At 47.1% G+C, this 4,128-nt stretch overlaps 1 long non-coding RNA gene across 1 annotated transcript; it reads left to right on the top strand.

Moving 5' to 3' along the window:
* The first annotated feature begins 2,312 nt into the window (after nt 1-2,312).
* LOC113447453 (uncharacterized) lies at nt 2,313-3,589 on the top strand. The gene is made up of 2 exons (XR_015739703.1): nt 2,313-2,454; nt 3,292-3,589. It is a non-coding gene; the product is annotated as an uncharacterized LOC113447453 (long non-coding RNA).
* Nucleotides 3,590-4,128: the final 539 nt, after the last annotated feature.

The raw sequence follows: 4,128 nt of genomic DNA, 5'->3' as shown, positions 1-4,128 counted from the left end.
TGTGTTAATATTTAATGTGGTATTCCCTATGGTTTTCTCTTTTCTCTCTCTTGTAAATGGTATACACTGACAATAGGCTGTATTCAAAAATGTTTATGAATAAAATGTATGTATGTATGTATGTATGTATGTATGTATAAAAGAAGAGACAGGACAGCCACTTGTCTGGAATGGTACAGGGCCTCTTGTTTGTGCGAGGGGTTAGAATAGAAAACCTTCAGGGTCCCCTTCTAATGCTGTTATTCTGTCCTTCTGCATTGCCGCTACTCAAATTTGCAGTAGAGCTGTTGAGAAAGCCATTGTCTAACCATGCCTTGTCTTCCCCCAGTGAGGTCCCCTTGGAATTGTGAGGGGGACAACGAAGCAATGGGATTGACTTCAGCCCTTCCTTCCTCCCAGATCTGGCCAATGGGGTGGACCTGACTTATAGGGTTCTTCCAGCTGGTGGGCAGACCCACCAAGGGGCAGGGCTCCCTGAGAAGTATATCAGCCTCCGTCCTCCAGCCGGGATTGTTTGCTTCTTTCAGCATCTCCTGGCCACCATGGGAAGGTCCTGGCTGGGTTTACAGCTGCTTCTCAGCTGCGCTTTGCTGCTAGCTGTGGTTGCGGTGGAAGGGAGATGTTGCGAGGAAGAGGAGAGCTCTTCCGAAGAGGAGTGTCTCTGTGAAAAGAGGCATCACTGCGTGGAGGAAGGTAGCAAGAAGAGGTGCCACCACAAGGAAGAGGAGTGTTGTTGTAAGAAGAGGCATCATCACAAAGATAAAGGATGTTGCAAAATGAAGCATTCCTTTGTAGAGGAGGAAGAGGCTGACAAAAACAAGGGTCCCCGGGTTGGAAAAAAGCATTCTAAAAGGAGGCACCCTTTTTTTGACGATTTGGAAGAAGCCAGTTCAGAGTCGAGTGAAATTTTAGAGCTCATGGCGAAGGAAGAGCAACAGAGGATAATGGAAAAAGCAGCTCAAAGCGACGCTGTGCCTCAATACAAGAAGGAGCAAGCCGTCGCCTACTTCAACCGAGGAAGTATGGGAGCCTACTACAAACATCTGGAGGATGGCCAGCTGGAGCTCCAGGTGAGCAGAAATCCCCTCAGCCAGGAAAAGCCCCAGCCAACTTTCATGCCTAAGGCAGGACTAGAACTCACAGCCTCCTGGTTTGTAGCCTGGTGCCTCTGCAGCCTTCCCCCTCCCCCATCATTTTTATAGAAAGCCTATTTATTCTTTTCTTTTTCTACTCTCCATCAAAATTTGTGTCTTTTCTGTGTGCATGCAAATATTGTGGAAACCCTACTTTCCTGGTGGCTGAGATTGAATGGCACTCTGCACATGGTCCAAAGCAGCCCTCTCTTACATTTTTAATTGCAACCGAACCCTTAAAAGCAGTGGTGGGATTATTTTTTTTTTACTACCGGTTCTAGGGTTGTGTCTTGGTGGGCATGGCAGGAGAAGGATACTCCAATTCCGTCCCCCACCCACTCACCTGCTTTCCAGCTCTGTTCTCCTGTACAGGGCAACCAAAGACGACCCGTGCGATCAGCTGGGACTCAGGAGGCAGAGGAGAGATGGGGGTGGGGTCAGTAAGAGGTGGGATTTGGCAGTTCTCCGAACTACTCAAAATTTCCGCAATCGGTTCTCCAGAACTGGTCAGAACCGGCTGAATACCACCTCTGGTTCTGAATACAGGTAATGCATCCTCCGTTTCCATCCGTTGCTTCTTGTCCTGCCTTCAGGTGCTTTGGAGAATAGCTGGACTCTCACAGAGAAGAGGACACCAGAAGGCAGGACAAGAAGCAACAGATTGAAACTAGAACTAAGAAGACATTTCCTGACAGTGAGAACAATTAACCAGTGGAATACCACCTCTGGCATGGAGGCACAAATCTTCACACTAATTAAACGAACTAATTGTCTCCTGCAAACACCTCTCCCCTTTCACTCCTCTTTATTCCCTATGGGAGGAGCCATTCACTGCCCACCTGTGCCTTTACTCCTGGGTCGACCCTTATTCCTTAGCTGTTCCCTTCTCCTGGCGGCTCTGTGCATGTGCACACTGGGAACAGACTCCAGCTGTTCTTCTGCTCCACTGATGGGGGTATTTGCCGGTTCTCCGAGCTACTCAAAATTTCCATGACCAGTTCTCCAGAACCAGTCAGAACCGGCTGAATACCACCTCTGCTTAAAAGTTTAGGGATTCAGACTGAACTCATCCCAACACAGTTCAAAATCTCACTGGGATTTGTAAGGGCGAGTGAGTGATGCAGCGATCCAAAGTGACATTTCTGAGATGTGATTTCTTCTTTGATCCCAGGAAGCCATCGGTGTTATGGTCTACGTCAAGATGCTTTTGGCCAAGACCAACTGCACCAGACCCAAAGAGCAAGACGAGGCTGGCCTGGAATATTCCAGAGCCTACATGGAGAAGGAGGGATGCCAGCTTCTACCAAAACTCAAACAAGAGGTAACAGCTGCAAGTTTCGAATCTCAAACAATCCGCCCTGCCTAGCAAAAACGATGGTTGGTTTTAAATGGGGGATGGTTGAATTAAGGCTCGGCAACTTGTCTTTGCCTTTTTTGTAAATTTATGTAGTTGCCCAACTCGCAAAAAAACAAAAACAAAAAACCCTCTCAGAATCTCCTTATCTCTGAGATGGGTGGAATATACATTTAATAAACAATAATAATCAGCCTTCTTAAGCAAAAACTAACTGGATTCTCCAAATAAGTGAAATCCTAACCAAACCAGCTGGGTTTTGTGGCACATTATTGATCAATCAATTTGTATCTTGCCATTATTATTTTGACAAATAATTCAAGGCAGCGAACATAACCAACACACCTTCCTATTTTCCCCACAACAACAATCCTGCAGGGTAGGTTGGGTTGAGAAATAGTGACTAGCTCAAAGTTATCCAGCCAGCTTTCATGCCTAAGGCAGGACTAAACCTCCCAGTCTCCTGGTGATGGCCCAAAATCACTTAGGTAGCTTTCATGCCTAAGACGGGACTAGAACTCCTAGTCTCCTGGTGATTGGCCCAAAGCCACGTAGTTGACTTTCATCCCTAAGGCAGGACTAGAACTCACAATCTCCTGCTTTCTAGCCAAACTGGCTAGATTGGCTCAATACCACAACCACACAGCCCTTGGTGCGTTGTGCAAATTTAGCAGTTAAACCTTCCAGGGATCCAGTCATGTTGTCTGAAGCCAGTCCAGATCTTCTCTCTAATTTTCTGATCCAAAACTTCAGCATCAAAGTCTTATCAATGCTTCCCCAACTCTGTTTCTTTGGTTTCTTTAGAAGTACAACTGCACCTTTGGTATCTTCATCAACATGAGAACCGAAAAGAAAGCCGTTGTCAGCAAGGACTGCACTGCCGTGTCCAGAATTAAATTTCCTTTTTTAAAGGGTCTCACCTTCTGATGCTCAGCTCTGGGAGGAAAGCACCCCCCTGCCTTCCCCGATAACCGCATAATCACTTAGAAGCAACTACCCAGCCTCCCCACTCGCCCACCCTAAGGGGAATCCACCGCACTCCCACCCTCAAATCCTCATAGCTCTTGTTCTGAAATAGGAGAATAAAATTAAATTGCACAGATCTGCCCATGTGTCGCCTCTTCTTCAATTTTTGGGTCTGGGTAACACTTGTGAGACTAGATGAAGGATGCAACTGGAGAACTGGATGATGGAGAACCAATGTTTTGTGTGTGTGTGTGTGTGTTTGTGTGTGTGTGTGTTGACACACCTGGAAGCCAAACCACATAGCACTGAGCAATAGCACTTAGATTTATATCCCGCTTCACGGTGCTTTGCATCCCTCTCTGAGTGTTGTGGTTAGCCGGCAGCAGGTGTGGACGGCTGAGGAGAGTGAGGACCACTAGGGAGTGAACTGCTGCCTTCAGAGATTGTGGGAGCTGGCAGCAGCGATGAGGAGGTTCCCGAGGAGCCTGTCCAAGTGCGCGTAGGATTGCTCATAGAAAAGAGCAGTTAGAACAGCACGGGTGACTCAGGAGTAAGGCTGCCCCTCCTTCAAGAAGATAAAAGCCAGCTGTGAAACAAACGTACTTTGCAGGAGGCAAAGATGTTTTGAAAGTCCAGCCTCATGGACATTCCAGTATCCTGAGTTTGTATTTGAAG

The sequence above is a fragment of the Pseudonaja textilis genome, chromosome 16, assembly GCF_049901715.1.
Source record: "Pseudonaja textilis isolate UNSWEBS1 chromosome 16, rPseTex1.2, whole genome shotgun sequence".
In the NCBI taxonomy this organism is placed as follows: Eukaryota; Metazoa; Chordata; class Lepidosauria; order Squamata; family Elapidae; genus Pseudonaja; species Pseudonaja textilis.
Note: the sequence above shows the minus strand (reverse complement) of the source record. Positions and strands in the feature narration are given on the sequence as shown.